Here is a 22,827-nt window from a genome sequence, read left to right as displayed (position 1 = left end):
ATCTCTTAAGAATTAGGTCATTGGCGGGTCCAGCATGCAGCTTACTTTCTATCAAAAACCTATGTTGTAACGTTTTTCTTGGCCGCCTCTTTTATATTCTGTTTTCTATTTTCAATATTTAAATATTTAATAATATTAGTTATTATGTATTAATGAAAATAATTAAGTATTGTAACAAAGGATGAGGAAAAAAACACTCTAAAGTGGATTGAAATTTACTATGTATCTTCAAGCAATCAATCGATATATGATTCACGTTAATTTTATATATTCTTGATAGTTTTCCACTGCGCTGCCTTGTCCTTGTTTTCAGTTTAACATACCTCATAACAGATAGTGGCAGCCAGCCTCACATCCATACAGATGTTAACTTGCATCTATTATCTTTATTGTTTATCTAAAATGTGAATAGCTAGCTTTACAGAGCCTTAAATGATATTTTTGCCTCTTTTACGGGAGTTTCATATAGGTGATTGCTTTTCTCGCCAATATAAGTATGTGTGCGCACCCATCTTATGATAAGGAACTCTGTCGCTCCTCTCCATTTTGCAGAGTGTTCTTATGGATTATTATCCAGGTAATTTATCATATTCTCTCTTAGTTTTCTCTTTCAGTGATCGACTAACTGTATTGAAAAAAACTAAACTTTTAGCAAGAGGATTTACCCCTCAAATTATGATTGACTAGACTTTATGTGAGGCACAAAAGAGGAGGCTATATCATATTGCTTTTTATGGATTTTGATCACCAGATTACTTAAAGAGCTGGTTCGTTATGTTCTGTGTAGCTACAGCTTGCTTATCATGCATTTTATACAAATATAAGGCTTATTTATTTAAGGGTGAAGGATCGGAAGATCTTATTTTGCTGGTGTATTTTATGATCTTAGGTTGGGACAATTCATTTTTGAAATGTTAATGAATGTAATCTTATATCTAGTGAGCTGGAGTAAAACCTTTATCTTTACCTATAATTGAGATTATATAGGGTAACAATACGGTTACCATCAGTATGGCCTGCTTCATTCTAGTTGTTGATACTAATTCTGTGTAGGGTCATAAGGTTGTTAACACGTATACGATCTATTTGAGACCTAATTTTTTATTTAGGTGGAGGAATGCGTTAGGGCAGTAGAATAATCTGCACAAGGTCGTTCAACCATTTTCCTTCCGAGCTTAAGAGCAAACAAACAAATACAACGGCTCAATCCAACACAGAAGATTGCCCTGTAATGTAAAGAAATATTTTAAAAAGTCAACAATTTAGAGACAGCACACTAGCTGTTATTTTATATTTTTCTAAAATAGTACTTTGTGTGATTCCTGTATTTGAACCTCCCTCTTAATTGTTGGTTATGAAGCTTGATTATTATCTTAATTCAGTTGTAGTAATCAATCTTCAAGTGGGAGATTGCTGGAAGTGGAATCTGATTATCATTTTGGTTCACAGATTCTATTTCATTCGTGTTTGGATTGTTTCCTCATGAGGTGTGGGGGGCTTGCCTTCCCACTTCTATCGTCCCCACAAGAATTTATTAAATATTTTGATTTTGTAGTCAATTTGGATCATTCATCGTTAGGTCATAGATTGGACAATAGAAGTTATGTTGATATGTTTTTGTCCTATAAAGAAATTCTCTTTTTAATGAGGGTGTTGTATTACAGCATGCATCGTGAGAAAGCATTGTGATTGAGAGAAAAGACCTTGAGAAAGTGAAGAGGAGGTTGCAATAGATGTGTTATAGGTTTTATCCCTTCATTTTGTTAGATAGAATAAAGGAAGGACTAGTTTTTTCTCCATGGATGTAGCCCCTATCAGGTGAACCACCTATATGTGTCTCTCTTGTATGTTTTTTTTTTGTGTTCATTTTAATTATTTTATTATTCCACAATTCTATTCATAACATTAATTTCTACTATTTAAAAAACTAGTTTAGAAATTAGATTCTAAGCACAATGATTTCACATTTTCAAATTTTGAATGTGGCTTCTTCAAATTTTTCATCGAAGATCAAATTTTGTTGATTTTAAAAAAGTCACATTTCACTTCCTTTGGTACCCATTTCCATGCACATACGCTTCAACAATGTTGAAATACCAAATGTTCTTCTTTGACATAGGTGGATAGGGCATATAAAGCTACATTATTGCAACATTAAATTTATATTTTATCACATTATTTCCACATCTCCTAATTGACATTGTTAAGTACTTTGCCAAAACTTGTGGATGACTTATCTAGAAAATTTGACAAGCAAACAATAGAAAAATTTGAGGGATGAAAAACTAGGAGTACTTAGTGACTCATCAAGTAGTCAAACTACGATTTGATTACATTTAAGATCTCTAGTGTTAGGCAATATTATGATAGATTAGCTAGTTTGAATTTCAATATTTATTTGTGACTTCAATGGATTTGTTGTAGGAAATATATTTAATGGACTTGGACCCATAAAATTGGTTTGCTTAACATCCTCAATAGTTGATAGTGACACTAAAATAATTGTGCTTTGTGGTTAGGAAGGCACCGACTTTCCAAGAGTAACTTCTATTGTTAGTCAAAAACATAATTGCTTGAACCTACAAACAACAACCATAGTTTCCCACTTGCTATAAGTATGAGAACTTCTATTTGTTAACTACTCTAGAAAAAAATATATATATCAATGGACATAAACAAATGAAAAATAGGAAAATTAAATAATGTCAATGTCTACTTAATCTAATTACTTGATATTATTTTTGGTACATAATCGTGTAAGAGAGATTTAAATGTGAAAGGAAAACAAATTAAAACCTTGCCAATTGTTTACCCTCTAAGACACATTTGTCCTTTGAACAATAATCTTTTGTTGTTATAATCAACAATTTTAATAACATTTGAGATTCACTTTATGTAAATGCAAAATACATACCTCAAAAACAAAACACACCTTATTTGCAAGAACATCACCATACACATTTACTAACCCAACATAGAATTTTGTCAGCCGTGCACTTGTTAGCATTTTGGAAAGACTAGAAATGCACCTTCAAAACAAAAATACCAACATATTTTATCAACAATAAAAATCAATAAAAACCTAACATATCTAAAATTAGATAACTAAAGTCAAGATATATAAAAGGGTAAGACAGGTCACCCCATGATGCACAATTTTGACACCAAAGAGAGTCGAATTAACTTAGCATTTAGGTGTTGGTAGATGCTCCAAAAATAGGCATAAAAGATTGTCATGCCATAAAGGGCATACCTTAAAATTGTTTTTTTTCCAGAAAAATGGGGGTGTTTCTTGATGTCCACTAAAGAATGTGGGGATTGTTTTATGTGAGACAAAAAGGAAATAGTTTCAATAGGTACACATTCAACCTTCTTTTGAATATTATATTTTTGAGCAATTTGATCATTGATTGCTTGAGTTCAATATATGACATAAGAGATATTGAAAGGTCAACTCATGGATTCATTTTGTATAAATTAATAGTTTTTGGACTTTATAGAACTCCTTGAAAGAGGACCAAGATTGAAGGTCTACAAGAGTTATTAATAAAGTTAAATGTTAAACCCTAATTGAAATTTACTTGAGAACAATAATAATAAAAACCTAAACAACATGCCATGATGCAACTTATAAATCTAATCTAAATATGTAGCTCATAAGCTATGTCACGAAATGGTTCATTATGAACAAAAATTTGATTGATTAAAATTATTTATAAAATAGCAAAAGTTCGAATTGTTACAAGTATAATGATAAAATCTTAATTTTTATTAATAATTCATTCCTAATAGCTACAAACTTAAATATGACATAATCTATAAATTTTGATTTAGAAGCATCCAAGGAGACCATGGAGAAGAAGAGTAGTCAATAGGCTTTGTAGATCTGTTTGCCAACACTATTGGGAAAAGGTGTGTCAACCTTGCATGTCTGAGGTTCATATTTAATTATTTAATAATATTTATTTAATATGCAATCACATATGTGGGAGGTCCTTCTTAGAGTGACAATAATTGCCATTTATAGTTTGTAATGTGGCAATTTATATTTCCATTAGTTGTCATGGGAATTGCAAAATGTTATTGTTGACAACTTGTAAGGTGGGTAAGAGTTGTTAGATTAGAAAAAGCATGAAAATTGTGTGTGACTGTGGACTTGGAGAAGATGATGAATGATCTTTAGTTCTTAGGAGCATGTTATAATTAAAAGATGGATACATCCAAAGTGGAGTATTGAAATTGAAAGAGGAAGCTTCCAATTGAGTTTTAATTAACTCACCTTTATTTGGGCATTGGGGTTTGTTTGGGGATTTGAGTGCCACTTTAGTCTATGTATCTTCTCATGGTTTTAGAAGTCATTAGTGGTTTCTAGTTTTGGTCTTGATTATATATTAGATATTGGAGATGCGAGACATTAGGTTTTATTGCAGGGATTTTGCTACTGGATTTTCTCTTGAGAAGTAGGGTATTGATCTCCGTATTAAGATTTTGAGCTTGATTTTGTATTGTGAATATTGTTACTTGGAATATATTGGATTGGTGCTTAAAAAAATTAATACTTAATTCTGTTTTATGGTCCACAATATCAGGTGATTTGTTTTTGGGTCTATAGATGGCTTACAGTATATAGGATTCCTTTCGCTCCTAGTATGTAGTAACCACCTAACTGTGTTTCAAATACGAGGTGTACATACCTTACCCCCTACAGGATTTGAATTTGTGACCTCTCTTTCAAGAATACAGCTTTTGGATGCTGGATTTTTCCTAAAAAAAATATCGTCACTATTCTTTTATGTTATTAATATTTCATTATTTTTTCTAAATATTTATATATGCTGTTGTAAATATTTAAGATTTGATATGCAAGTCTTTATGCAGAAAATGGCTTTATGTCCTGTTTCTTTTTTAATAGATATTATAGACAGGTACATATGCACTTGTATGCAAACTTAATTTAGATTGTAAAGCTTATAGTACTGGCAATCCATGTGTGCCCATTTCTCTTTCGGACACCAAATATACTGCGTGGCCTGACTTGTAGATTTTGCTTGCCTTCCCAAACCAGATGTATTGTTGTTCTTTGGTTGTTTATACTTTTATGGAAATAATAGAAAAATGAACCACTTGTTAAGCATAGTCCACATACACATACGGGCCTAGGATCTAGTTGCAATCAAGAGAATATTGAAAACAAGTGAAAATTATTGCATGATAAGGAAGGTGTTTCCTAATATCTTCTCTACTTTTGTCACTCCATCTGCTCTGGCGTGTAAGGAAATCGTGAGACTCTGAAGTCCTTGTTGAAAAGAGTTGAAGGCTGTTATGCAGGGGTCTTTTGTCTTCTTACAGCTTCTCTGACACCTTTCGAGCTCACTGTAGACCAACAATACGCTGTAGACAAGAAAGATAGTGGAGACCTGGCCATTATGATGAAATGCGGAAAAAGACCACAACAAAATATATTAGGCGTGATATTGAAGATTCAAGAAAATCAAGTGCGTGAGTAGGAAGGCATACGTACTCCCTTGCATGTGTGAAAGACAATCTGCCTGGATACCCAATACAGATCAGGAATTCTGTACTTGTTATCGTCATCATCAAGCATGGAATGAGCAATCCGATGTGCCAAACCAGTGACGCGGGTTTTCAAATCTGATGTGGCAAACCAGTAACGTGGGTTTTCAAGGTCTTCAAAAGAAGTTTGGGAGGAAAGAGTGTATTTTTTTTTTTGCACTTCAGGTAAAGTTAAAACATAAAAACATTTATTCTAGAATGTGACACTTATAAGATCGGCAGGGACAGTTATGTAAACACCTTGGCAGTCGGTTCTTGGGATAATTTATTCAGCTAGGGGTTCGTGGAGAAGTTAGGGGCGCTCATCATCATGCTGCACAAGAAAAGAGTTGAAATGCAGAAGTTAGTTTGTGAAGGTGTCTGTCCCATAGACTATGTTTAGCCTCCTGAACATTAAAATAATTTCTTTTTCTTGTATGACTTTAATTCTTGGAATGAAGTCAGCTGAAGATGATTGACTGATAATTAAATATTATTTTAATTCTATAAATTTAGATGGTGTAGAAGACTTTATATTGTACGAGCTGTTGATATTTTTTTAAAAAAATTGTCCCAACAGGAACTAATAATTATTGGACTCTTTCTAAATCTATTACGTTTCTGAATACAGTCTCCCAAAACAAATAAGATCTAATATAATTATTAATTAAATACTACGACACATGAGAAGGGTGGGGGAAAGAAATGTGGACCAGAAATTACGTAAAGATAAGATTTTATGATATTGTTATATAGAAAAGTTAGGAAGGGGTCTCCCATACCATGTTTCCAGCACATGGTTTTCTGACCTTAATCAGCAGTCAGCCCCCATCAGATTATAAAAAGCATCATAGCAAAGCCTCTTCCAAGATTGAAAGGTAAAGTGTAAGCTTTTTATATTATTTTGAGTAGTACGTTTGATAAGCCCTGTTCTAAAATATCATTCCTAAGTTCACCCAGTAAAACATTGCGTTGCAGTGTGTAAACGGGGGGATGTTTGCAGTTGAAGAGTACATGATATTGTAATTCATGTTTGGAGTACTATTGGATTGTTAATATGGTCAACACATTCACCTTGTTCACAGAGAGTCTCTATGAACAAGTTGAATGTATTGCTGTTACATTCCACAGCACTGCTGGATGTTCAACAGAATCACATATTCTTCAAACTCTGATACAGATCAAAGGAACTATGGCTGACAAAGGTATGTTGCTTTCTTTCATTCTGTTTGTTTTTTTTTTTTTTTTTTTGGGTTATTTATAAGAGCCACATTACTGTTCCCATGTATATGGCCCGCTTCACTCTAGCTGTACATGCTTACTGCTGTAGCTTCAATATTTCTAAATTTTAGGTAAGTGTAGTGCCCATAAAGTCCACTATTTTATTCAATATATGCCCAGAAAGTACCCACAAGGAAACTGTGGCAGACAGTAGTTTTGGTAATTGTAAATATGTTTTTTTGGGTTTTATTCTATTCATGTTTTAGGGTAACAGTACTGTCCCCATGGGTATGGGCTGCTTCATTCTATTTGTAAATACTGGCTCATGTAGAGGCCTAAAATTGTTAATGCGTATAGGATCTGTTTGAAACCTAATTTTATATTTAAATGGATATAACCAGGAACAGTTCTTTATTCGGTTGAGATGGGGTGCACGCTGGCATGAATAAAGGTCGAGAAAAGTGAAGGCCGCTCCACCATTTCCCTCCCTAACTTAATAGCAAACAAACAAGTGCAGCACCTCAATCCAACATAGAAAGTCACCCTTAATAGAAAGGAATTGTGGGATCGATTTTAACTCCCCGCTTTCCATTTTCTCTCGATGCGTCCGGGGACTTCTTCATGCAGGACGGTTTGCCTTAAGCAGATTTTCGCGCGACGGCCTTAACGCCTTAACCAGGCTAACCTATCTCCGCTTTCGTAAAGGCTTTCACCCGAGGCTTTAACCACCATCCCGCAGGCCTGCCAGGTATTTCCCCCCATCTCTCTTAAGGCTTTAATTAAAAAACCTTGAACACCTTGACGTCATATTAAACAATTCCAATAGAAAGATGCATAATGTTTATGTAATCTATGGGCTTTACCTGTGATTTGCAGGCATTTTTCTGTGGATAGATGTTTTCCATAGACAATTAATTACTTTTGGCCTATTTATGTATTTAGCTTAGTAGGAAAGCACTTCCTGTGAAATTTTGGTTCGTATTCTCTTCATCTCCTTAAGATGAACTCTATTTTGAAAAGTGATCTGAAATTTTCTCTGCAGGGAAAAATTAATCATCTGCCATTAAAGTCTGTCTGATAGAGGTAAAAGTAGTGGAAGAGGGATGATAAAGAGGCCTTCATTTTGCCAAGCAAGACCTGTAGTCCTAGCTCTAGCATTGACACTGGAAGGCCCAGCCTCCCGCCTGCCTGGTCCATCTCTTAAAATTTAGGTTATTGATAGGTCCAGTATGCAGCTTACTTTCTATCAATATGGTGTAACATTTTTCTTGATTCTCTTTTTTATTTTTAAAACATATATAATAGATTAAATTTAAGAAATTATTGTTTTTCTTGTAAATATGTAGATTTGATGTAATAATGTCTGTTGGGTTATCATCTATGTACTTAAAATAATTGTAGTTTAATCTGTTGAGTAATAAGTGAAGTCAAATCAAATCACAAATAACTTAAAATTTTTTATCAAATAGATGTTATTTATTTCTAAAGAAGTTCAAACTCAATCATGTAAAACAATTACAATCAACTCACATAAAGAAAATTGAAATTATTCATGAATTATTATAATGGAACAAGAATTAAAATCACAACAAAAACTAGATTAATTGCCAAACCAACCCAAATAGCCGAGTTTATTTCAGTTAAATAATATTTGATGTTTACAAGTCATCAAATATTGATTGAATCAGACAACACATAAGAAGTATGAGTGTTTTGCATACAAATTATCTTAAAGAAAAGTAAATTTTGAGCTACAATGTAAATTGATAAAATAAATCGAAGTCAGTGATCTCCTTTTGTGAAAATGATGTTCTATTGCTAACAATCCTTTAATTAATCAAGGGTGAGAGCCTATTTATTATTTCTTGCAAAAAATAAGGTTATAATAAAAAAGTTATATTATTTAACAATTAACTAATATTCTATAAAAATTATCTCTTTTTATAAATAACTCACAATAAATTGTATTAAAGATAAAGAGACTAATTCACAATATGTTTTCTCAATTATCTATATGAAATTATGTAAAAGACTCTTAAATGAAAAAAAGAAGATTTGACACCTCTTTAACAATGAACTATTATTCTTTATAAATATCACCTCTTTTTATAATTAACCTACAATAAGTCTTGTTTGTTCCCTCCTAATTGATATTGAAACAAACTTATTGTGCTCTCGTAATTGATATTGAAAAATGTTGAAATGTAGATTTTAATGTTTGAAATCTTTATAACATGAGTGTAAGTTAGAATAGAAAACTATGGAACTTAACCCTTCTTTAAATAATGATAAAGCTTAGGTTTGTAGTGGATTATACATACAATATTGTTGTCCTAATTCTACATATATACTATGTTGGTTTGTTGTGTAACTAGGATAGGAAAATAAATAGGATTCGGATTGCCTTAAGGCATCATCCGAATCCTTATAGGGCAGGGCCCTATCTATTGTATTTATATGTAATGTGTAAAACCATTAAGGGTTGGACCTAACATGTAAAGGGGCGTATCCCTAGGTCCAACGTGTGGACCTATCTCCAACACACATTTTGTGGCATATAGTCTTATGTATTGATCATTTATGATGGGTTGGGCCCAAATGATTGTATTATTAAAAGGACGCATCTCTTCTCCAAACATGTGGTCCTATATCTTATTTTAGCACATCTCTATGTAGCGTGGGCTCTTGTAACGTGGAAACTATATTGTTTAGGTCCCATGCCTATGTTGGCATGTGGAACTAATAAATAGTGTTGGCCCCAAAGATGGATTGGGCCGACCCAAGATAGGGCTCACCTCTTGTATATATGCAATCAAGAAGTTTGAATATTAGACAATCAATGAGAAGACCTTGTGCTCTGCAATAAAAGGTCAATGCGCATTTTGATCAAGGAATCAGCTAATTACTTCTGCCATCAGCATTTGCCATACATGCGATCTTGAACAGTGAATACATTGAAGAGGATAGCGAGTTCCTCTTGAAGGTCTACAAACATCATTAGGTCTGCAATCTTCAGTGAAGAACTACGAAGAGCTGGAAGTTGTATGCTGATGATATTCTTATATAAGAAAGAGATAAGTCTGCTATCTTCTGCTGTTACATTGTGCCCTAGCTGGGTTACGACTGTAACTCTAATTCTGCCCTAGGTTGACAGTTATATCAGATAAGTAATCTAATCTTTATTGCCATTGCATTCTACAATTAATAAAAGGATCTAGATCTGATTTGTTGCTGGGTTTTTCCTCCAAGAGGGAGGTTTTCCCAGGGTAGTCTTGTGTTGTGTGATCCTCTATTTGTATGCTTTACTGTGCAACTTTAGTTTTCTGTTTATTGTGGATAATCTGATCATGAAAACTAACATGGTATCGGAGCCTAGGTTTGCATGTGCAATGATCAGATTTACAGCCTGGACTTCTAAGTGCAGATCCAGGGTTTTCAGATGATTACATGCAAAGTCAAGGTCCTTCATCTGCATCAATGGATTCCTCATCCTCTTAGTATCTTAGAACCTTCAAAGGTGATGAATCTCAACTTATTTCAAGGGAGATAGGTAAGTGAAGTTGTAGGTGATTTGAAGCTACCTTAAAACTTACCTTATTTTAATACTTGCTGTCATCCTTATATTTCTGCTATCATATACCTGCTATCACTTATATATTCAATGTGTTCATGGCTGAATGGTGATAGTATATATATATGGATGTGTATTAGGATCCCAGTATAGATAAATGACTTCTATCTATATGTTTGAATCTATGTTTTGAGGGTTTGTAAGGGTTGGTGTTTTGTTTTACTATATCATGTCTCTAAGGTAGCCTAATGTCTACTCTTGAAGATAATGTTTTCAGATTATGTCTCTCTGAAGAAAGCTTTCATGCATGACCTGAGAAGCCCTCCCTCAATCAGATCTTGTCATTGGACTAATTATGAAAGTCTACCTTTCATCTCTCTTTTAAGATGCTATGGGTCCACTTCGTAAGTAAGAATGAATCATTAGGTCTGTGAATTCTTTATTTAGATAGGGTTTTAGAGGGAGTCTTGATATCTTTTAATATCTCAATTTCATTCTTGGGTTCTAATCATTATGGTTTAATAGAGGAATTGATAATATATATCTAATGTATATTCCTTGTCTATTGCAAAATGTTTATTTATGATGATACTAACCATGATACACTGGGTGTATCATCCACCCTCTACGGAATGCAAGGTGGGACCACCCTCTGCGGAGTGCAAGGTGGTGGTTATTTCCCACCCTCCACGGAGTGCAAGGTGGCAATTCTTTCCACCCTCTGCGGTGTGCAAGGTGGCGGTTATTTCTCACCCTCTGCGGTGTGCAAGGTGACAGATTGTCCTTCTCTGGGAGAAGTTTATGTATCCTTTGCGGTTGTGCATGATTTATGTTATATGGTTATATATATCTTTGAGTATTAATTATTGCAGGTGTGCATATGGAAAGGTCTCTTTCATCCTCTGTGGATGTGCATGATGAAAGATAATGGTGTTATATGAAAGATACTGGTGTTATATGCAGGTTCCTAGGAAAGTGTGAAGTTATGAAGCGTTGGCTTCTTCCTCTGCAGGCATTGCAAGGAGAACGTCATGAAAGATTCATATTGTAATGTAATTGTGTGATCAGATCATGATGTGTATCTTGTTTGTACTCTTAGGGCTAGGCCCTAAACCTTGTAAATGTTCTTGCCATGGGTTTGTCCATGTGAATTTGATTATGTATTTACTTTCCTCCCTAGTTAAGAGGGAGTGTTGGTTTGTTGTGCAACTAGGATAGGAAAATAAATAGGATTCGAATTGCCTTAAGGCATCATCCAAATCCTTATAGGGCAGGGCCCTATCTATTGTATTTATATGTAATGTGTAAAACCATTAAGGGCTGGACCTAACATGTAAAGGGGCGCATCCCTAGGTCCAACGTGTGGACCTATCTCCAGCACACACATTTTCTGGCGTATAGTCTTATGTATTGATCATTTATGATGGGCTGGGCCCAAATGATTGTATTATTAAAAGGATGCATCCCTTCTCCAAACATGTAGTCCTATATCTTATTTTAGCACATCTCTATGTAGCGTGGGCTCTTGTAACGTGGAAACTATATTGTTTAGGTCCCATGCTTATGGTGGCGTGTGGAACTAATAAATAGTGTTGGACCCAAAGATGGATTGGGCCAACCCAAGATAAGGCTCACCTCTTGTATATATGCAATCAAGAAGTCCGAATATTAGACAATCAATGAGAAGACCCTGTGCTCTGCAATAAAAGGTCAATGCGCATTCTGATCAAGGAATCAGCGAATTACTTCTACCGTCAGCATTTGCCATACATGCGATCTTGAATAGTGAATACATTGAAGAGGATAGCGAGTTCCTCTTGAAGGTCTACAAACATCATTAGGTCTGCAATCTTCAGTGAAGAACTACAAAGAGTTGGAAGTTGTATGCTGATGATATTCTTATATAAGAAAGAGATAAGTCTGCTATTTTTGCTGTTACATTGTGCCCTAGCTGGGTTACGACTGTAACTCTAATTCTGCCCTAGGTTGATAGTTATATCAGATAAGTAATCTAATCTTTATTGCCATTGTATTCTACAATTAATAAAAGGATCTAGATCTGATTTGTTGCTGGGTTTTTCCTCCAAGAGGGAGGTTTTCCCAGGGTAGTCTTGTGTTGTGTGATCTTCTATTTGTATGCTTTACTGTGCAACTTTAGTTTTCTGTTTATTGTGGATAATCTGATCATGAAAACTAACATACTAGTCTACATAAGAAGTTAATAGTGTGTTCTTTTTACCATTTCTAACTTCTATCATATAACTTTGGCACCTCTGAATGGATTTCTAATACATATAAACTATTCTATGAGAAGCAAGGAGATAAGTTTGAGTTAAGTCTCATCTTATCATTACATGATTAAGATTTATACACCAAAGGGTTGCAACAGAACTATTCTTGTCTTGTAATGTTTATGAAACATAAATTTGTGTTGATTTTTAGAGAAAGAATCCTTGTCCCTTGTAATTTTTATGAAACATGGATTTATGTTGATTCTTAGGGAAATAATTCTTTTGGTTTTAGATTTGAAATTTACACATTTTTTTATATGTAGGTCATGCAATTTATTTTGTTTGAAACTTCTTGTTATATATACCAAGGCAAATATTGATAATGAGATCAAATGAACTCTTTTTAATGGTATTAGGAATTAGTGCGACATTCACCTTTAATGCATGTCTCCAATATTCTTGGAATGGAGTACTTGGAGGTTTTGAGAGAAGTTATTTATTTATTATTTATTCTCTTTAAGATGTAGAAATTTATTGCAAGTAGAATTGAATAGGGAGGTTATGGAGAAAGGTGAACACTAGAAGTTATAGTCATCACACATCAATGCAATTATCCATATATCTCATGGAAAGCTTGGGAGTTACACTAGGATGAGTAAAGTATCTTATTCATTATGTTGGGTCTGCATGTGTTGTGATGTTCTTCATGGAGCACTAGAGGTTATTTTTTTTCTTACCAAGATAATAAGGTCAAAGATGCTTGTAGTAGTTAAATTCTATATTGTGATATTTGCATGCAAAGGGTGTTGGATTTTTGCACGAGGGAGATAGGTGTTGAGTTTATGTTCATGATATTTTCCTCATGTACTCTTAATCCACTTTTGGCTTCTAGTTATCAATTCTCTATATATGTGAGGCGTTAGATATAGAGGTTTTAGTATGTTATGTAGATTGAGTATTAGTATGCTATTAAAACGCGATCAAACTGAAGAAGATTTAGTGGATTGTATTTGTACTCTTGTTCTTGAGATTAATACAAGCTCTTGTTTTTGGAAAGGGTTTATCCATACGTATCTATTGTTTATGATTTTACCATGATTTGGTGATTTTTATGTTTCATGTTCCATTTGATGATTTAATCAAATGTGACTAATCAGTTAATCAACTTTGATCACATTTTGTCTATATTTTTGTTATATCAATTTGTCATGCTCTTAGCATTTGGTATTAGAACTACAACTTGATTAGAGAGATGGATCCCTTTCTTGGAGCGTTGTAGATTTTTTTTTACACTAGGAACATTTTGATTTAGTGGTTTTGTAGATATCAGTCTGGCTGAAATCATGGTGAGCACATTCTCATCATAGATTAAATATTCAATGGCTCTACATATTGTTAGTTAACAGATTGGTTTTCCCAAAATTTATTAACAAATACTCATGTTCGCCCAGTAGGAAACCAATGAAAAACCAACAGTTGGGTAAATAATGTTAATTTACCCTCTGCATAAGGGTATAGCTCCCCATATGATATTCAATGAATTTTGACCAAATTTTATCATATAATTCACTTTTAACCAGAAAACAAGGAAAGGTTTTAACATTCACTTGTCCACACAAAATGAACGCCTCACAAAGATTATTGGAAAGCAAAACATTAAACTTTAAATAATGATTAACCTATATGAAGTGATCAAAACATTCGAACTCTGACTGATACTCGCTCATGCCTCACAGGACAAAGGGAATCAGAATATTCAAATGTTTGCAGCTAATTTCATTCATCAGATGATTCACAGACTTAATATTTGATAAAAATCAGAGAAGAGAATCTAATACATGAACATATAAACATCCCAACATAAATCTTTTATATATTCAAACACACAGGTTTCAAAAGCTGTATTAGACATTCTATTCCATTCAAAGATGGAGTATTTCACTAAAAATTAACAAGTAAACAGTCTGCCATCTTAATTTTTACAAAATTTATGGATCCCGCCAAAACATCCATTCTTAATACTTATACTCATCTGGCCAACCTAATAACTAAACACAAAGCTTCATGAAACAACCGTTCGTAACTGAAATTAACTAAAACGGCCAAGAGCCGTAAACAAAGCTATAATTGCAGAACAGGAAACGGTTTTTGATTCGTCCTATTGGTGAGTTGTGCCATGTATATTTCACCATTCCATATGAGCCACTGAAAAGTTGTGAACAACCTGATAATGTGGGAGCCCAATGTGCAAGATGCGTTCCTTCCAGACTTCTTTATCCATACTCACTTCCATAACTTTAGTTCTGTGCGTTTCCAAGTGATCAGAACGAACAACCAACATAGATTCGATTCTAGCAATTCTGGAGAAGTCATCTTTGGTTAAAGATTTTGATTCTTTAACCAGGTTCATCTTTCCTTTGAAATTATCCACCATATCCACTGGCTGCTCGATGGTTTGTCCGTCTTCCTTGAGAAGTTGTACATCAATGCACTTCAAGTCTTTCTGCATTACAACAATGAGTTCTTTCAATTCTTTCAACAACTTAATGGATTCTTCCTGGCCTTGCTTAATGATTGAATTTCTCCATTCAATATCTTGTCATCCAAATCTTTAACCGCCTTTTCAGCGAGAAATTTCATGACACCATATTTTTGCACATCTTTCATCTGAATCAACACTGCTGCCCATTTGCTCCTTTCTTTCTCCCATGCTATCACCTCTGTTTCAAGCTCCTGAGTTACAATTACAACATCCTCATATACCCTGATTAGATTAGCAAGGTATCCTGCTTCCTGTTGAATTATGGATTCAAGCCACTCATCGAAGGTTTCCACCATCATACAATTCCTCTGAACCTTATCCAACAAATTTTGGTTCATTGGTGATTTAGGATCAAAACACAGAGAAATTTGCGACAGGGGTTGCGGGCTGGGATGGTGTATGGCATTGATGTATTCCGCCATCTGGTTAACAACTTGTTTCAGTTCTTGCTTGTCCTTCTCATCCTTCCATGTTCTAAATAACATCCTTTTAGTGGAAGACTCTAAATGTTTTGCGTCAGCAACCCTGGAAGCAGTTCCTAAATCAATCTTTTCAATGGTAAAGTCCTTCTCAGTAGCATTTTCTGGATCTTTGTCTGAAATTGGTTTGGCCATTTCAGCTACCTAATGCCCTGTATTCTCATCCACCTCCAGCATGGCCTCTGCTTTTAGCCTCTTAGACTTGGACGTCTTTCCAAGGCATCTACTCACCATATCTTCTATTGGAACGCTGATAGGAACCACATTTCGTTTCTTGCTGATTGAGACTCCCAACCATCTTGAAACATTTGGAGATTCCTTCGCTGGTGGCGTCTGATAGTCTGATGAATCCCAGATAGCCAAAGTGGCCACCTGATTGAGATTATCCTCAGGTTGTTCTTTTTGTTTATCTGCATTTTGAGTTGCAGGGATATCTGCTACTGGTTCACCCATAATTACTTGTGCTTCTTCACTATCAAGAATTATGATGGCTTCTTCCCTTTTAGGTTCTTTACTTTTCTTCTTATTTCTAGAATGGGCGACTCGAACGGATGAAGAGCCAAATAGTGATTCCTTGAACCTCTTAGTTTGAACCTTCTCACTCTGCATATCAGTAGCACCTGCAATATCAACAATTATGTCAGATGAAGAAATGAGTGTTTGTGCAGCAGTATGGGGTTGCTCAACTAATTTCTCAACTGAGGTAGTGGTTAGTTTCATTCCAGATTTATGGTTTTTTAACCACTTTTCTGTTCTCCTTATAACATTAAAGGTTCTGGATTGGATATTTTCTTCTTCTCTCCCTATCCCAGTCAATTTCAGGAATAGGTTGCTTATGAATTCTTTTATTGAACTCTGGGTCCAATACATCTTCACCTTCCTCTTTATGTATTCCTGCTATGTTCATTGATAATTTCATAGTAATGATTTGCCGCAAAGTGAACCTTGACCATAATATTCTTCGGACTTCAAATTCATCACAACAATCTTCCCAATAGTCTTCTAACTGGGGTACATGTGAAAAATTCACATCAACATTCAGGTGTTTTATTGCATATCCTTTACTGTCAAACCCCTGTCGAGCAACATAATGCTGCAGCTTCATTTTCATGAGTTCCAATTCTAAATTCAATGCATTTGAGGTAGTTTGGCAGCTGTAATACCCAAGTTCAATTGGGAAAATTGCTCCAGACTCACTTTTCATCCCTAATTTCTTATCAACATGAGCTAACTGTCGGTAGACTTCCAAGAGTACATAACTATCAAGAGTATATCTGGGCAGTTTGAAAGGTTCATCTTCAAAGCCTCCAATTCTAATATAAGTGAACCTAGGAAATTGAATAAAACAACTCCCATAAGTACTAATCAAGTTTAATGCTTCGGAGGACATTCTCTTATTCATGTTTCCCTGCAGTTCAAAAGTTATCCTTCCTGCAAAGACATCACTCCATCTCAAGAAGTTTTCTGTATACCTCTGTCTCTGCAAGTGTGGATAAAACTCATAGAATTTCGTTCCATCAACCCATGGTTCTTGATATAATCCTGTCCATTCTTTGATGCAGGCTAAAATATAAAACAGGTACAAAGACATGAAAACTGGCTATTCCAACAGAATTACTCAAACCCTCATGTAATCTCTCAGCAATTACTTGCGCCTAATCAAGGTATTTCTCGTCGGATAATAACACCTGAATGTAGAAATACATCCAGTCTTCCCAATAGAAGGCATGTGAATTCCCCTTGAGCTTGTTCAAAAGAATTACAATATCCCTCACTTTTGTAATAAAATGCTCCCTTGTCAAAGGTTTAGGTAACCTAGAACCTCCCTTCTGCATTGTAAGGAGCCAATTTCTAGCAATGACACTCCGATAAACACTTTTCTTCTCAGAGAAAAATGCATATGAGGTTCCTATGGACCAATCTTCGTACAGCTCTTTGTGAGGGATCCCAATTGCAGCCATTACTGTTTCTCTGTCAATCCACACTAAAATGTCTCCATCACTGACCCTAATACGCCTGTTACTAGTATCATATTTTCTCATGCATGCATATACTAATTCTGGGCAAGGGGCAACGATTGGGAAAGCAACGGCTTCAACTAGTCCCATGCGAACTATCTTTTCCATCATGGAATTGGCCTTTGGATTCTTAGCCCTTTCTAGAAAATTCTCTAACTCATCCTGAACTAAAGTTGTATCATCTAATTCTGGAAGGGTACTAATTAAGCATGATGTTCGACCCAAGTTCGGAAGAATTGGTCTCATGTTTGCTCAAAATTGCATCAATCAGACAACATTCAACCCCGAGGCAAAGAATTACACTAACCAATTTTAGAGCTAAAACAGAGCAGGGGAGGTTAGTGATTAAACTCACCTGTCTTCACCATCAAATTGTGTAACCCTAGGAAAAACTGAGCTAAATTACCTTACGCGTCCTTACTCTTTGCCAGCAGCAACAATGATTTTCTTACCTGAGAAGCATCATATTTAAGGACGGAAAACACTGAAAAGTACCTAAGCATGCTTTGCCCCAGCTCATTTATACGTGTAAAACTTCCCATGATTTGATATAGTTCTGACATGCTCATTAATTAAGAATCAATTCCACACGGTCGACATGCTTTCTTATGATTGCTTTCCATAATTACAGTTTGAAAACACGGAAAACAAGGAATATTCTATTCCCATCGCGCTGCCTTTATCTCCTAAACACCATTGGGTTGATTTGAAACAATGCTTTGTACCTTAAACTATTTCAAAAGAAGTTCATTGGTTCAAAGTTCAAAGACAAAAGATCAACACTTGTGGCATAGAAGAAGGAAACAAAAGAAAATTTCAATGACGCGAAAATGAACCTTGAACCTTGAACCATTCCAAGAGTGGTTCAACGGTTCAAGTTTGAGACGACCACAAGGACTGATGTTAAAGTGACAGCCACAATACATAAGACAAAAAACCGATTGAACCTTGAACCTTGAACCCGAAAGGTTCAAAGTTCAAGTTCAACGACTATGCTAATGAAAACCTAGAACTTAATAGACCACATTTCCTTTGAACTAGAATTCTGAACTTTATAAAGGGTTCAACGGACGAGTACGAAACTCAAATTGATGAAGACTTAAGCTTTGCAATACTTAATAAAATAATGCCTCCTAATTGATAATCTATAAGCGGATAAATAAGGGGTAACAATGGCTCTGACTGTGGACTAGGACTGTGAAGGACTAGGAAGTAACTTAGAATCTCTGGTTACACATTAAAACAAAGACGAGGGCCCAAAACAAACACAGCTAAAAGAAAAAAAAAACAACAAAAACATGACACGACAAAATTGAGTTATGTACAGAAAACACAGGGAATACCTACTTACAATTTGTAAAGCTTGAGATCTTGTCCATTATAGGACAGGGGAGAACAGTACCATCCACATAGGCCAACTTGAAGGAATTTTGTCCCTTTACTTCATGAATAAAAAACTGACCCTTCCACAATGACTCAAATTTTCCATGTGCTCCCTTCGGCTCCCTCCATTTGTCCCAGAGTAGGACTTGGTCTCCCTGCATAAATTTCCTTGGCTTGGCTTTGCGATAAAAAATCTTTTTAACCCGCTGCTGATGCTCTGTAATGTGATCGACCAGCTTCTCCCTTTCTTCTTCTATTCTGACTAAAAATATAATTCTCTTTTCCAATGCATTTTGAAAATACGTATCTTCAATGACTGTTTGCAATTTAGAAGCTGCCAATTCAAGAGGAAGTGAGAGTTGAGCCCCAACTCCATACACAAGTTCAAAAGGTAACATACCAATTGCTCATTTTGGTGAAGTCCTGTCTATCGACAAAGCTTCATATAGCCTTTTGTGCCAATCTTTAGCATTTTCACTGACCAATTTCTTCATGATATTTATCAGATTTTTGTTACTGGATTCTGCCTAACCATTACCCTGCGGATAATAGTCAGAGGATTGCACCAAAGAAATGCCATGATCATAACAAAACATAGATATTTCATAGGAAAAATTTGCAGCATTATCAGTCACTATCTTCAATGGTACCCCAAAGCGAACCACAATATTTTCTTTTATGAACTGACATACTACTTCTGAGGTTGTTCTCCTAACAGGTACTGCTTCTACCCACTTAGTAAAATAGTCTGTGGCCGTGAGAATGTGTATGTCCAGCGCTAGAGGGGGGTGTCAATGGACCAATGAAATGTAAACCCCACTGCTTGAAAGGTTCTTACATGACTACTGGTCTGAGAGGTAAAGCAGTTAGTTGCGGTTTTCCTATAAAGAATCTACATTTGTCACACTTAGCAACCCAGGTATATGCATCTTTAAACATGCTAGGCCAATAATAGCAGTTCCTTAATATCTTGTAAGCAATGAGTGTAGAAGAAAAATGCCCACCGCAAGCATCATCATGAAATGATTTCAACAAGGCCTCACGTTGTGCTTTATCCACACACCTTAAGAAAGTGCCATCTAAACTTTTCCTATATAATATGTCATCAAAACTAACATACTTAGCTGCTTTTAACTTTAAGTTTCTTTTCTCTCTGGGAGACAAATGCGCAGGACTTTCTCCATATGTTAAATAAAAGGATACACAGGTAAATCATTCATCTTGCAGGCTAACAAACAGAGCTAATTGCAAACTTTCTTCTTCTTCTTTATTATCTGCCATTATGCGACATAATTCCTGTCCATGAGCTAACTTTGTCGGCCTGATATCCAAGTCAAATTCTTGAACCTTTGAAACCCAAGTTGCTCTATTATTCATTCCCACTTCTTGCTGAGTCAAGATACTTTTAACAACAGAATTTGGCACAAAAACAATTGAGTGAGAATGCAATATATAATACCTAAAATTCTTAGCAACTTTAACCACTGCAAAAGCCTGCTTCTCATTCAACAAATAGCTTAATTCATGCTTTTTCAGCGGGATGCTCATAAATGCAATAGGAAACTCTTCGCCGAGTTCATTCTTTTGTACGAGAATACTAGACACTGTATGCTCTGAGGCGTAACAGTAAATGATAAAGTTTTTCTTAAAATTAGGATTAATTAATGTTGGAGCATGAGCAATGGCCTTTTTAACCTCTTCAAAAGCTTTCTTTGCTTCCTCCTTCCATTTAAAGATCTGTTTTTCACTCATCATTCCTACAATATGTTGAGTGATTTCAGCAGAATCTGGCACAAATCTCCTGAGAAAGCTTACCTGACCAAAGAATGATTTGACACCACTCCCGTTCGACGAAAAACTTAGCTGTTGCATAGCTCGAACACGGTCAGGATCAATCTTGATACCATCTAGTGAAACTATATGTCCTAAAAACTTTCCTTCAGTAACACAAAAAACTAATTTCTTTGGGTTAAGAGAAATACCATGATCTCGACATCTTTGCAACACAGTTTCTAAATATTTGAAATGATCTTTCCTTTTCTTAGAAAAAACTGTCAAATCATCTAGATACACAACTATGGTCTTACCAATCAGGTGACCAAATGAAAGGTTCATTTCTCTTTGGAAAGTGGCTCTAACATTTATCAGACCGAAAGGCATGGGATTATAGGTAAAAGTTGCCCATGGTGTTGTAAAGGCCATTTTGTGTTGATCTTCTTTTGCCACACTTACTTGATTATATCCAGAGAAACCATCAAGCATTGACATCATTTCGGATCCGGCAAGAGCTTGGAGAATGTGATTCATTGCTGGTAAAAGATAATTGTCTTTCAAGCTAGCTTGATTTAGATTCCGAAAATCAACACAAATTCTTATCTCTCCATTTTTCTTATGAACCGGAACAATATTAGCCACCCATGTGGAATGATGGATTGGATAGATAATCCTTGCCTGAAGCATTTTATCTATTTCTCTGAAAATAACATCTGCAACTTTGGGGTTATAATTCCTTAGTTTTTGTCTGAAAGGTGCCACTCTTGTTTTAAGGGGAATATGATGTTGAAATTGGCCATTTCTAAAATCTTTCAAATCTTCATAGGACTAGGTAAAAACATCAAAAAAACTTCGCAACAGTTCAACGAACAAATACCTTTCTTTAGGAGTGCAACATTTACCAAAATTGACCATTTTTAGATCATTTTCATCACCAATATTAACTTTCTCATACTCACCTGATGTATAAGCATTTTGGGAATTAGTTCTTTTTACATACTTGTCATTGTGGTCAAACAGGCTCTCTAAGGTTACTAACCCCTTTGGAATTTGATTCCCTTTAAGCTGAACCACTCCTTCTATGAAGCTTCCCTTCTCATCTGGACAAAACTCATTGCATTGATTTTCAGAACCTTCAAAATAAGATGAAGCAAACATTGCAGTACTTTGTAAGAACCTATCAATATGTTTATCATCTTCAAACACTTACCAGAAATCTGAATTATCAGGAACATTAGGACAATATATTACTTCAATTCTGTAAACATCAGTACCAAAATCTGGATGTGGACGTAATAAAGATGCTGATACTGCCAAAGAATCCGCGCGGGAATTTTGACTCCTGGGAATAGCTTCTATTGAAAATGCATCAAAATACTCAATTTCATCCCAGACTCTATTTCTATAATGTTTAAGCCTCTCATTTTTCACAGAATAACAGCTACGAACTTGATTTACGATCAATTCTGCATCACCCTTAGCGCACAACAGTCTAATTCCTTTTTTCCTGGCTTGTTCAATTCCTAGCAATAAAGCTTCATATTCTGCAGTGTTATTCATATTTTTAAACTCTAGTTTAAATGAGAAAGGAATCTTCTCACCCTGTGGAGAAATCAGTACCACTCCAGCGGCAGACCCAGCAGATGCACAGCTTCCATCAAATTCCATTGCCCATAACTCTGCTGCGTGATCAACCACGTCTTCTGATGTACCCTTTTTATCATCAAAGAAAAGCAAATAGTTACCAAATTCATATTCCTGATACAATATTTGTGACGTTGGATCATCAGAAGGGAAAACTGTATATTTGGATTTTGGTTCAAGTATAAGAGTAATTTTTTGTTTACCTACCTGAATCACCGCTTCAGACCAGTCCATTTTAATTTCACCACCTAAATCCTTACAAAAGGTCTTGCTTAAGAGCATTCCATAACTTGCAGGAATATCAACAACTAATATAGTTAGCTTTACTCTTTTATTCGGATGAACTGCCAGAGCAACTTGAACATCTTTAATCTGACCATGCAAGGGCACCTGTTTTGAATCCATTGAATAT

At 35.2% G+C, this 22,827-nt stretch overlaps 1 long non-coding RNA gene across 3 annotated transcripts in view; it reads left to right on the top strand.

Annotated features, from left to right (window-relative positions):
• The window catches only part of LOC131077952 (uncharacterized), a 9,631-nt gene extending 1,467 nt beyond the window's left edge, over positions 1 to 8,164 (top strand). The window contains exons 1-4 of one of the 3 annotated variants that reach the window (XR_009113686.2): positions 892 to 6,431; positions 6,532 to 6,758; positions 7,176 to 7,522; positions 7,817 to 8,164. This is a non-coding gene — a long non-coding RNA (uncharacterized LOC131077952). Of the gene's footprint in view, positions 1 to 891; positions 6,759 to 7,175; positions 7,523 to 7,816 lie in introns of those variants that run through there. The other 2 variants (XR_009372482.1, XR_009372483.1) reach the window with 2 other exon arrangements.
• Positions 8,165 to 22,827: the final 14,663 nt, after the last annotated feature.

This window comes from Cryptomeria japonica, chromosome 5 (assembly GCF_030272615.1).
Source record: "Cryptomeria japonica chromosome 5, Sugi_1.0, whole genome shotgun sequence".
Classification (NCBI taxonomy): Eukaryota; Viridiplantae; Streptophyta; class Pinopsida; order Cupressales; family Cupressaceae; genus Cryptomeria; species Cryptomeria japonica.
Note: the sequence above shows the minus strand (reverse complement) of the source record. Positions and strands in the feature narration are given on the sequence as shown.